At 44.2% G+C, this 12,017-nt stretch overlaps 1 pseudogene across 1 annotated transcript in view; it reads left to right on the top strand.

Annotated features, from left to right (window-relative positions):
* The first annotated feature begins 4,816 nt into the window (after positions 1–4,816).
* Positions 4,817–12,017, top strand: part of LOC143392808 (uncharacterized) — a 44,048-nt pseudogene continuing 36,847 nt past the window's right edge. Inside the window, exon 1 of the transcript XR_013090413.2 lies at positions 4,817–4,923. The product of XR_013090413.2 is annotated as an uncharacterized LOC143392808 (transcript). The remainder of the gene's footprint in view (positions 4,924–12,017) is intronic.

The raw sequence follows: 12,017 nt of genomic DNA, 5'->3' as shown, positions 1-12,017 counted from the left end.
AGGGTCATCTGGCATCCCAGGTATTTCCCTGTCTCATGCTGATTGGTGGCTGCTAGGGGGTTGCTATGGATCCCCACCTAGCCTGACTGAATCAGGGACACCTGGCAGCAGATCTCTCCTGTTATTTGTAGATAAACAATTTAGCAGGGTGGAAATGTGCCTAGGAGTGCTCTGTGGGTCTTTCCAAGGGACAAAGGTGATGTCCCTTCCTTGGACAGGCTGTGCTCTGAGGTAGAGGCTGGTTTTTCAAGGTGTTTCTCAACTCAGTGAGACCTGTCTCTAAATAAAATACAAAATAGGGCTGGGATGTGGCTCAGTGGTCAAGTGCCCCTGAGTTCAATCTTCAGTATCCCCCCAAAAAAGAACTTAGATATAAAAACCTGTATTCTGTGCTGGAGCATCAAGAAGAACCTGGAAGCCTGCCGCAGTCTCTGGCTGGGCACAAAATCACAAGCCACCACACAGCTTGTAGATTCAAACAGCAATTCTTTACTCCTGAACTCACACCGGCAGTCTACAAACACGTTCTGGGGAAATCCACGTTCTCTGCCCAAATCCACACCTCCACTGGGCTTCTGTCTCCCAAAATATACTGTCTGACCCTAAGAACTCAAGAGGAACTCAGGCAGCAGGATACGCCCTATTCTAAACAGGAACACCCTAATCTCCTATTATACTAAACCGGGAACACCCTAAACACAGATCCGCCCTGGGTCTTGAGTAAGGTCACCTTACATGCAATGTCCCTGCAAAATGTCCTATTTCCACGAGTCCTTCCACTAAAGAAACATGGGGGTACGCTGGCAAGGAAATTGTCATACCTACTTGGCTAATGGCTCCCAGCAGAAACCAGGTAACTAAGCAAAAGAAGGACTGAAGGGTTTGGTTTTGTTTTTTACTATTCATTTAGGCATAATTGATACACAAAGAGCCACACATTTTTTTGTTTTGTACTGGGAATTGAACCCAAGGGTGTTTTACCACTGAGCTTCATCCCCAGCTGTTTTTTATGTTTTCATTTTGAGATAGGGGAGCTGCACATTTAAAAATATTTTTTTAGTTGTCAGTAAACCTTTACTTATATGTGGTGCTAAAATGGTGAAGGTGTTCCTGCACCTGCTGTCTGACAGGGTCACTGAAAGGAAAGTGACCACAACACAAGCAAACAAGAGATCTTTATTGCAGCAGTACAACAAAGGAGAAAAGAAAGAAAGAGAAAGAGGGGGGGAGAAAGAGCAAGAGCAAGAGAGACAGAGGAAGAGAGAGAGACAGAGCAAGAGAGCAAGAGAGAGAGGGGCTCTGCAGGAGGGAGTTTTTATAGCCCCAATCTAATGGGGGCTTTAGGTCTACAAGCTGCCTTGTTGGCACAAGTCGGGTTAAGTGTTCGGCCTTGGGGGGGGGGGTGAGTGTTCAACCTTGATGCAAACAGGTGATAAAGGACCAGACAGAAGGGGGTTTGAGTGTGTGGGCTTTCCTGCAGCTAACATTTGTTCAGCCTGCCCTGCAGACAACATAGTTCAGCCTGTCCTGCACCTAACAGTCACAGCATGGGGGATGCTGCGGCAGGGCCACACCATCTAGAAACAGAAACTATTAGGAATGTTAAGTGTTTTGTTTATGATCCTCATGATATGGATAACAGGGCATACATCAATCAAAAATAAAAGTACAGTACGTATGTATTCCTGAGATTGCAGGAAAAGTCCCAGAAAGAGACAAAGGATGCAATTGAGACATGCCATGAGGTGCATTTCAGTATCTCTCAGGATACAAACAATGGTGTTATTCCTCAAGCTTAAACAACAGAAATATTTATCCCATGGTTAACAATTTACACTATCCCCCCCAACCCCATTTGAAAGCCATAACCTGTACAACAGCCCAGCTACAGAAAAACAATTGCTGTGCCCACAGTACAAGGACCACCGTGTAGCTTATGGTACCCCTCGAGGACAAGAGGCGAATAAAAATACATTACCCCAACCAATAGACCCTCCTTTGCCTTATGCAGAAACTTATGATGAAAATGGAAAACACATAGTTAATATAAATGACAAATGGGTTGAAGTGTAAAGCCTGCCCTTTAGTTAAAGATTACAAAGACATAAGAATTGGTGTGCTTTGACCAAGGATCAAGGAAGTTCTTTAAGAAAGCAATTGAATAAGTCATATGAAAACAGGAAATTACCTTGGAAATTAAAAATAGAATAATATAAAATTAACATGGAGTTTAGAGGCACTTCAGAGTAGTAGGCTTTTAAATAATAGACTTTCACTACTTCAAGTGTGTTTTACTGGGATTTTAATCTAGAAGTAAGAAAGCTTACCAATAATAAGTATGCTTTAAAGTTAAAGGTTAATGAAATAATTATAGGTATGCTTTTAAGTTAGAGGTGAATAACAGGTCTGGAGTGATGTAGTCTAGTTGTGTCCCCTAGCACCTAGTGATTGAGGTAAAAACCTAAAAGCTTAATCATGATTGACTAAGGTTACAGAAAAATATTTTGAACAAGGTACTCAATATCTTAGGTAATCATTGTATGTCAGAAAAGATTTTTAACTCTTGAATATTACGTAAATCAAAAAAGTTCCGGGCTTTGAAGCTATCCATGAGAAAACCCCTGTAGGAATGCTGACGGTGAGAAGCTGCAGAGCACTGGGAAGGAGGAGACCCATGTGAAGATGGGCTTGGATGCTTCTGTCCTTTTTGGGGTTGTGACTCTGGTTGTCATACAGATGTTTTGTGGGAGTTATGTTTGTTTTGGCACACCCAGAGGTGATGTGTGTGAGGAATGAGGAAAATATACATGAGGAAAATCTCTGATGGTCACACTTAGAGAAAGACTAATTTTTTCTCTTTTGAGTCAGGTTCTCAGTAAGTTGCTTAAGTCCTCACTGAGTTGCTGAGGCTGACCTCGAACTTGCAATCCTCCTGCCCCAGCCTCCAGAGTCACTGGGAATAATGACCCCCCACCCTCCCAAGATGTCTACATTCCAATCTCTAGAATCTTTACTTGATAAAGAAGAAGTAAGGCAGCAGATGTAATTTAATTTGCTAGCTATCTGACCTTGAGTTGGGAAGATTATGTTGGATTATCCAGGCAGGCCTACTATTATAAGGACCCTTGAAGTAGAAGAAGGCGGTTAATAAGAGTCAGCAGGAGAGTGAGGTAACATGAGAAAGAATCAAGCCACTATGGACTCTTAAGTTGGAATGGAGCAGGCCACCTGTAGAAGAGGAGGAAGACAAGGAAACAGATTCTCTCCTAGATCCTCCAAAAAGGAACACAGCTAGCTGGCTGTCTAGCTAACCCAAAGCAATTTTAGACTTCTAAACTGCAGAACTGTTACCTAATAGATGTATTGTTTTAAACCCACTATTTGTGGTAATGTGTTCAGTAGCGATAAAAATCGAATACAGAAGCTTTTGAAAATTAAAAAAAAAAAAAAAAAAAAAAAAAAAAAAACTCATTTAGTTAGTCTCCCGGGGAAAGGGTTTATGCATTTGATGGCATATTTAAGTAAAAGCACAAAGTAACTAACTACAGGTCAAAGGGTCCCTCTGGTGAATGTTAAGGTGTTGAAGGACAAAGAGCTTCCACACTGAGCCTTGGGGACAGCAAAGCATGGTGGGCTCCTAGAATTTACTTCTTAGGTGTCCTTTCCTCAGTACCAGGGAGTGACCCAACATAGGGCTTGTTGGGTGCAGGACAGGCTGAACTATGATATCTGCAGGGCAAGCTGAACAAATGTTAGCTGCAGGACAGCCCTCGCACTCAAACCCCCCTCTGTCTGGTCCTTTATCACATGTTTGCATCAAGGCTGAACACTCAACTCCGGCTCAAGGCCAAGGCAAACGTTTAACTCCCCTAGTGCCAACAAGGGCCAGATCCAGAGACCCCATTAGATTTGGCTATAAAAACTCCCTCCTGCCAGGCCCCTCTCTCTCTCTTTCTCTCTCTCTCCCTTTTCTCCTCTTTTCCACTGCTGCAATAAAGATCTCTTGGTTGCTCTGAGTGTTGTGGTCACTTTCCTTTCAGGGCTACTTTCAGCACTCAGCCTGGCCCTCCAGCTGGGGAATAAGTTCAGTCTTGTGAATGGGGGTTTTCCTGGTGACCACGTTTAAGCAGGCTGTTTGTACACAGAGTTGCTTTTCTTTCTTCTTGATTCTTTGTAGAATATTGCTGCCATATAGCTTATAGCTCCATTTTCTCCATGCATTGATTACCTGTATTCTCCTTTTGATGTGTTTTTATTTTCTCAGCTGAAAATGGATAGGCTGAGAAATGGTGGAAGAAGGCCTTGGCCATTTGCCTCATTCCAAGAAACGACATCAGGCTCTCCATCCACTTCCAGGGGGTCAGGACTGCCCTGGGCACCCCTGCTTCTCTGAGATCATAGGTTGTTTGTTTCTCTGGGACACTGAGTCCAGAATTTCTTGAGCAGATCTGTGGCCCCATTTCCAGAAGGAAGACTCAAGAAAAGCCCACTGAGTACAGATGCCCACTCTTGAAAGCCAGGAGCAAGTTCTACTTATTTAAGCAGAATATATATATATAATTGATAATTATTTCCTGTCCAGGCCATTTCCAAGCCCGGGGCTGCCTAGGTTAGGAAGAGCTGAGCTGGAATCTGTCATTTAGGCTGCACCCAGCCAAGGAGGGGATCGCCTCCCCTGTCACTCAGGCCTCGGGGTGCAGCCCGGCCTCCCTCCCTAGTCAGTCAGGATGCAGTTCCAGGCTGCACAGACTGTCCAATGAAGAGCGCTGGTCTTGGGAGGTGGACGCTCCAGACCCCCTGGATCTCGCTTTCTGAAGCTGCCATATTTGGTCCGCGCCGCAGCTCGGCCCTGATCGCTCCGTGGTCTCCACCGACTGCAGTAGCCCACGGAGGACACCGGGACGCACCGGAGGCGGAGAGATGGTGAGTGTGTGCTGCCGGGCGCGCACGACCAGGGCGGCGGGACCGGCTCCCTGCGGCTCGCGATCGGATCTGCCGCAGAGTCTGCGGCAGGCGCCGCCCGGCCTGGCCTCTCGGGCCCTCGGGCTGTGGGCCAGCGGCGGGGACGTCCTGACCCGGCCCTGCGAGGCGGCGTGTCCCCACGGCCCCGAGTGCCCCGCGCCGTGCGGCGACGGCGGGAGGGCCACGGGGGTCTGCGCGAGAGGAGCGGGGTGTGGGGGGTCGCTCCCCAGCCCCCAAGTGGGGCCGGGTTTTCCTGGGCCTCTTCCAGGTTCCAGGGCAGCACCGTCTCAATTGCGCGAAACTGGCCCCTGAAGCGAACACTTCTCAGGGGGCAGTAAACCCGGCCTCTCGGTATCCCGCACATTGCAGGGCGGCGGAAGCGGGTCGGGTGCTCGGGTCGGCCTTGGAGTGGAAGGAAGGGGAGATGTCGCTATCACTGCACTCAGACGCCCTTCCCCCCTCCCCTCCCCTCCTCTCCCCTCGGATTGAACCCACTGGGCCACATCCCCAGCCTTTTCTAATGTTTTATTTAGAGACAGGGTCTTGCTGAGTTGCTGAGGCTGGCTTTGGACTCTGGATCCTCCTGCCTCAGCCTCCCGAGCTGCTGGGATTACAGGCGTGCACACCAGGAGGGGCTCTCAGACTGTTCCTTGACATTGTTTTAAAAACCGAAATGCTTATTAAGGAAGGGTGTGACTGTATTTGAAAGGAGTATTGCATTGGTGAGATCCCACTCTAAGGTCTGGAAGCACATCAAGGGTTAGGCAGAAAGAGGATTTTCTTTCTAGGGAGGAGCAAAAAGAACAGAAATTAGGTGGGCAGTAGGGGAGGACGGAGGGTGGCAACGGCAGCTCCTAGGCCAGAGAGCATCACCCTTAGGTCTGCCTGTTTTTGTTTTTGTTTTGTTTTGTTTGGGGGTGCCCAGAATTGAACTCAGGGGCACTCGACTACTGAGCCACATCCCCAGCCCTGTTTTGTATTTTATTTAGAGTCAGGGTCTCACTGAGTTGCTTAGCACCTCGCTTTTGCTGAGGCTGGCTTTGAACTTGCGATCCTCCTGTCTCAGCCTCTTGAGCTGCTGGGATTACAGGCCTGCATCACCGTGCCTGGGTCTTTTTTAAGGGTGATAATAGAGGAAGGTTGGTGTACTGGATGAGGCTTCCTGAGGGTGGGTCAAGGATCACACACCTGGAGGAAGGAGAGAAAGATAATGGAAGTTTACTTAATAAGTGTTTTGTTTCTGCTGATCAGTTCAATCATTTTTAAGGCAAAAAGTGGGAATTTGGCAAGTGTCTGTCTGCCCTTGTCTGTGGTTAAGGGTGGGGGGCGTCCTCTCAGTGTAATGGGAAGGCTGTTGGTGTGAACTAGGCTGCTTGTCCAAAGTAGAAATTGTTGGGGTCCACGTCAAAAACCTTTATTTACCAGAATTATATTGCTTGTGTAGGAGCAACCTCTTCAGCCTTTTGCTTCTGCACACACAGACTCGGTCTGGTCAGAGTTTAATATGCCATTTGAGAAGGTCTGTGAGAAGAAGTCTGAGAAAAAGACACTGGGTGTGTGACACTGTGTGGGGATGTGTAGTATAATAAAATTTAATCTTTGTCCAACGTGTCAGGCACAGAGATTGTAAAACCCTTGAAATTTTTTGAGCAATTTGTGTCTTTGGTTGTTTATCATAAGAAACTTCCAGGGGCTGGGGATGTGGCTCAAGCGATAGCACGCTCGCCTGCCATGTGGATGGCCCGGTTCGATCCTCAGCACCACATACAAACAAAGATGTTGTGTCCGCGGAAATCTAAAGAATAAATACTAAAAAAAAAGAAACTTCCAGACAGTATCTCGATTTATGCTAATGAGGTGATGCAGGGTACCAGTTTATTCACACGCATGCGCACCACAAACACAGCCCACCGCAAACGCATACTTTGTCCTGTCATCTGCGGTGGAGATAATGGTGTCAGAATTAATTTGTGGGACACCCAGTTGGTGTTGCAGAATTGTTTGGTGATCTGCAGACACCGCACTTGGTGTCAGAAGAACTGTCAGCAAAAGACACCACAGGACTGAACTTCCAGCGGGAGGGCGCCGCAGGGCTGCCAGAGCACAGCAAGAGTGGGGCCAGGGCACACTGCTTCCTTGAGTGGCTTCCCTTTTGATTCCTGTATGGAGTGTTGTTTCTGAAAAATACCAGTTGACTTAAGCATTTCAGAATTTTATTTCATCATTCGAATGGAAGGTGGTGATTCTCCGGGTTGGGACCTGAATGGGTGGAATGATGAGGTCTGAAGAAGCAAGAAGTCTTGAAATAAATTATGTGTTTATATTAAGTTCAAATAAGATCTTAAAGGCCCATTGAATCAGCATGCAAGGGAATAAATAGGCCATGATCGCTCCTGATATGTCTCCCTGATCTCCACCAGTTGGACACAATATCTTCATTTTATTTATTTATTTATTTTATGTGGTGCTGAGAATTGAACCCAGTGCCTCAGGCATGCTAGGCGAGCGCGCTACCTCTTGAGCCACATCCCCAGCCCCAAGGATGGATTTTCTGATCATTCCTTATAGCTTTACCATCTCTTATCATTAGGCAGAGTTTTGCTTGGTTTGCCTCTTTTGTTTATGAATGAGTTAATCTTGCCACTAACATACTATTACTTCATGCATGTGGGGGGCGGGTAGCTTTGCCTTCTCGGTTTGCACACAGGGTTGGTAAGGTGGCCATTCAGCCAGTTCACTCAGTTATTCCTCTGCTCTTCTGTGGGCCTTGGGTTGTTTCAGACTTATCTATTTATTTATTTTTGACGTTGTTAATAATGTTATTTTTATTTTGTCCCCAAATACTAATGCATCATCAGTTATTTTTTGCAGAATGGGATAAAAACTGTTGATTTGTAGACTGGATAAGTTCAAATTTAGTTGGAAATTGTGTTAATACATGAATTTATCATTTGACCTTTCATGGGTGTGTGTGCTCTGCCAATGCTTAGAATGCTTATGTGGATGCATCACGTAGGATTGTATTTTGCTTCCTGCTCATTAACTTTGGCATTGAATTACTTGTAGGTGGCCTTCTCTGCCTCCTCCCCCAGTATGATGGCATTGCGATTTTATTTTCCAATCCAGTTGTTACTAGTTGATCTATAGCCAAATGGTGAGTTTTCTATAATAATCTATTATCATACAAACTTGCTGTAAGCCCTTTTTAATTCCAGGAAATACTCTTATTTTCTTTCCCTTTTTTTTCCCCCCTCTAATTCTTTGGGGTTTTCTATATTTACAAAGCTTGTTAATTTTCATTTTAGATTAAAAATACTTAAATTTTGTTGAGACTTCCTATGGACACATGTTAGTTAAAAGGACACATTAGTGATTTGAGGATGGGACATGGCTCAGCGGCAGAACACTAGCCCAACATGAGCTTGGTCCTGGGTCAGATCCCAGTCTCACACACACACACACACACACACACACACACACGTGTGGGTGTGTGTGTGAGAGAGAGAGATTTCATCTCTAATTCCTCTCAGGTTTTATTTTGTTTTGTTTTGGTTCCAGGGATGGTTGAATCCTGGGGTGCTTAACCACTGCGTCACATCCCAAGCCTTTTTAAAATTTTATTTAGACACAGGGTCTCACTGAGTTGCTTAGGGCCTCAGTAAGTTGCTGAGGCTGGCCTTGATCTTGTGATTTTTCCTGTCTCAATCTTCCAAGCCTCTGACATTACAGGCGTGTGCCACGTCACCTGGCCCCCAAGTTTTCCATGTGTGTTTCTGTCATCAAGTTCTACTTGAAATCCATTGTGATTCGAGGACATAACCTATATGGTTGGTAAAAGGTGTGTTCTGTAGTACAAAACATGGTCTCTATTGGTGGATATTCCTCAGGATCTTGAGAAGATGTGTACTCTGTGGTTGTTGAATGAAGTCTGCTGCAATCTCAAATGTCTCCACTTGATGGATGATGCTGTTGATTTCAACTGTGTCATTACTAAACTTTTGATTTTTATTTTATTTATTTATTTATTTATTTTTGGTGCCAGGGATTGAATCCAGAGCTGCTTTACCACTGAGCTACATCCCCAGCCCTTTTAATTTTTTTGAGACAAGGTCTCCCTAAATTGCTGAGGACCTCATTAAGATACTAAGGCTTTTCTCAAACCTGTGATCCTCCTGTCTCAGTCTCCCAAGTTGCTGGGATTACAGACTTGTACCTTCATGCCTTGGCTACATTTTTGCTTTCTTGATCTGTCAATTATTGATGGAGGTGTTTTGTAGTCTACAGATGTAATTTTGGATCTGTGATCTTCCTTTCAGTTCTCTGTTTTTGCCCATGTGGTTTGTTGCTGTGTTTAGGAGAATACCTTGTAAGGAATTTATGTGTCCTTGAAGAACCAACTGCTTTATCGTTAATTAATCCCTTATTATTTCCCTTGAGGTTCAGCTAAATCTACTTGTGTGTTTGTCTTATCTTTTTATGGTGAGATCACATAAAATCTAATTCCTTAGTGACTTCCCAGAGTGCAATGATATAATTTGATAGACCTAGCCTGATTTTCTCTTAAAATTGGGAGCCATCTCCATAAAGCCATGAAAAGCTAATTTCGGTTTTACTATAAATTACTGCAAATTCTGAACCTGCTTGAAATGCCTGCACGTGCCTTGAACTCACCCATGCCTGGCTCTCTGACAGATAGCAGCCCTCTCTGAAACTTTAGTGACGCCTCATCGATCTTGGCCTTCCCTGGCCAGATAACAACCCTCTCTGAGGCTCTAATGACCTTCATAAATTCTGATGTCAGGGCCAGCAAAAATGTAAACTACCATTAGTGTTATGCTCCTCAGAGTTTTGTTATCTGTAACCCCCCTTTGTGTAACTTCCTGGGCTATAAAGTTGGGCTGCAGGAGAGCTGCTGCAGCTGCTGTCTTGTTCCCACTGTTTTGGGTGGGAGATGCAGCCCAGCCGGTCGAAATAATAAGCTTGCTTTAATTTGATTTTGATTGGAGTCAGTGGTCTTTTCTTGCATCCTGGTCTAACAATTAACTGCAGTCACCATTTTGTGTAATAGGTGTCTTGAATTTATTTCTTCCTATCCAACTGAATTTTAACTCCTTTGAACAATGTCTCCTTAAGCCACCTCATTACCATGTTTTTATATAGGAAAAGTTTTCTGATAGAAGAGCACAGATTTAGTCTTGTTTTCCAATCTGTTCTGCTAGTCTGTCTTTTAAATGACAGGCGCAGGAAAACTCAGATTCCCAGTTGTCATTGATACACTTGGATTAATAAGTACCATATTCGCAACTTCTTTTTTAGTTGATATTGGGTTTTTCTTTTAAGCAACTTTTTCTGCCTTTCGTTTAGTTGCATGGTTGATATAATTCTACCTCTGTCTTCTATAAGGATACCAAGGATGCTTGTTTTGGAAATGTTCAGTGTTTTCTCAGTGTTAACAAAATCCATTTACAACTACTCTCAACTCAGTTGAGTGGGTGTGAATTCTCACCTCAGCTCCCTGTCCACCTCCAGGGAGGAGCCCCCAGGCCGGCTCATTTTCCTGCTCTCTCAAGATACTTGCTTCCTGTCCCAGAGGCCTGGCTGCCCTCCAGGGTCAGCATCAGAGCCACATCTCTGAAGGTGACTCAGCCAGTTCTTGCTGTGACTTGCTAACCTGCTCTCCAGATGCCACCTTGGGTTGGTACCTCTGCTGTTGTGACCTGTGCTGATCTGTTCATTGCTGCCCCATCTGGGAATTGGGGTCTCACACCACGTGTCACCAGGAAACCACAGAAATTAGCATGTCCTGTCCCTTATTTAATTCTTTATTTAAGATTTTCACCACCACAAAGTATGTTCCCAAATGAAACATAAAGTCTGTGGTAAGATTTGGTGATAAAAATAATATAAACTATGGGGCTGGGGATGTGGCTCAGGCAGTAGCGGCGCTCGCCTGGCATGCGTGTAGCCCCAGTTCGATCCTCAGCACCACATACAAACAAAGATGTTGTGTCCGCAAAAAAAAAAAAATAAATAAAAAAAATAAATAAATTAAAAATTTAAAAAAAAAGAAAAGGGCAGAACATCTCCATTCTTAAAAAAATAATAATATAAACTAACTAATTAGAACAATTTTTTTTTAGAGAGAGTGAGAGAATTTTTTAATATTTATTTTTTAGTTTTTGGTGGATACAACATCTTTATTTTTTTAATCTTTATGTGGTGCTGAGGATCGAACCCAGCACCCCGGGCATGCTAGGCGAGCGCGCTACCTCTTGAGTCACATCCCCAGCAACATAAACATCCTGAGACTCTTCATCAAGATTATAACTTAGGCACTTACTTGAGTCTCCAGGTGTCCCCCATCCGACTCATCCCTGACCTGCCCTGGAGATGTCCACACTGTCTTAACCCATTGGCTAATTTTCCTTAACTGCATGCATTTTCAGCGAGCATTTCTCTTTTAGGTTTACCCCAGTGGATCACTGGGTTCACACGATCTAAGACAGTGGTTTTTAGTGTTTTACTCACATAACAAGAAGATAACTATTTGAGGTGGTACATATGTGGGATTATTTCACAGTTGCACACTTTAAATATATCCAATTTCATTGTATTGGGTTATTTAATGAAGGACTCCTTGGATCCTTTTAGACTCACTTGCAACAATACAGTATCTGCCAACTTTATTTTTTCATTTGCAACATATAAACAAAGTTTGCTTTAATCAATATAAAACCTAAGTGAATGTATTAAAATGTCAGTGCTGTGGAAAAAATGAGCAAAGAATATTAATAGGTAATTCATAGGAAAAGAACTATAGAAAAGCTGATGTATGTGTATGTAAACATTCACCCGTGATGAAATACAAACAAAAACAAAGGTTTCTTTTTTCTTTTCCTTTAGTAATATAGGGATTGAACCCCGAGGCACTCAACCACTAAGTCACATCCCCAGCCCTTTTTGTATTTTATTTAGACACAGGGTCTCACTGAGTTGATGAGTGCCTTGCCATTGCTGAGGCTGGCTTTGAACTTGAGATCCTCCTGCCTCAGCCT

Source organism: Callospermophilus lateralis, chromosome 1, assembly GCF_048772815.1.
Source record: "Callospermophilus lateralis isolate mCalLat2 chromosome 1, mCalLat2.hap1, whole genome shotgun sequence".
Classification (NCBI taxonomy): Eukaryota; Metazoa; Chordata; class Mammalia; order Rodentia; family Sciuridae; genus Callospermophilus; species Callospermophilus lateralis.
Note: the sequence above shows the minus strand (reverse complement) of the source record. Positions and strands in the feature narration are given on the sequence as shown.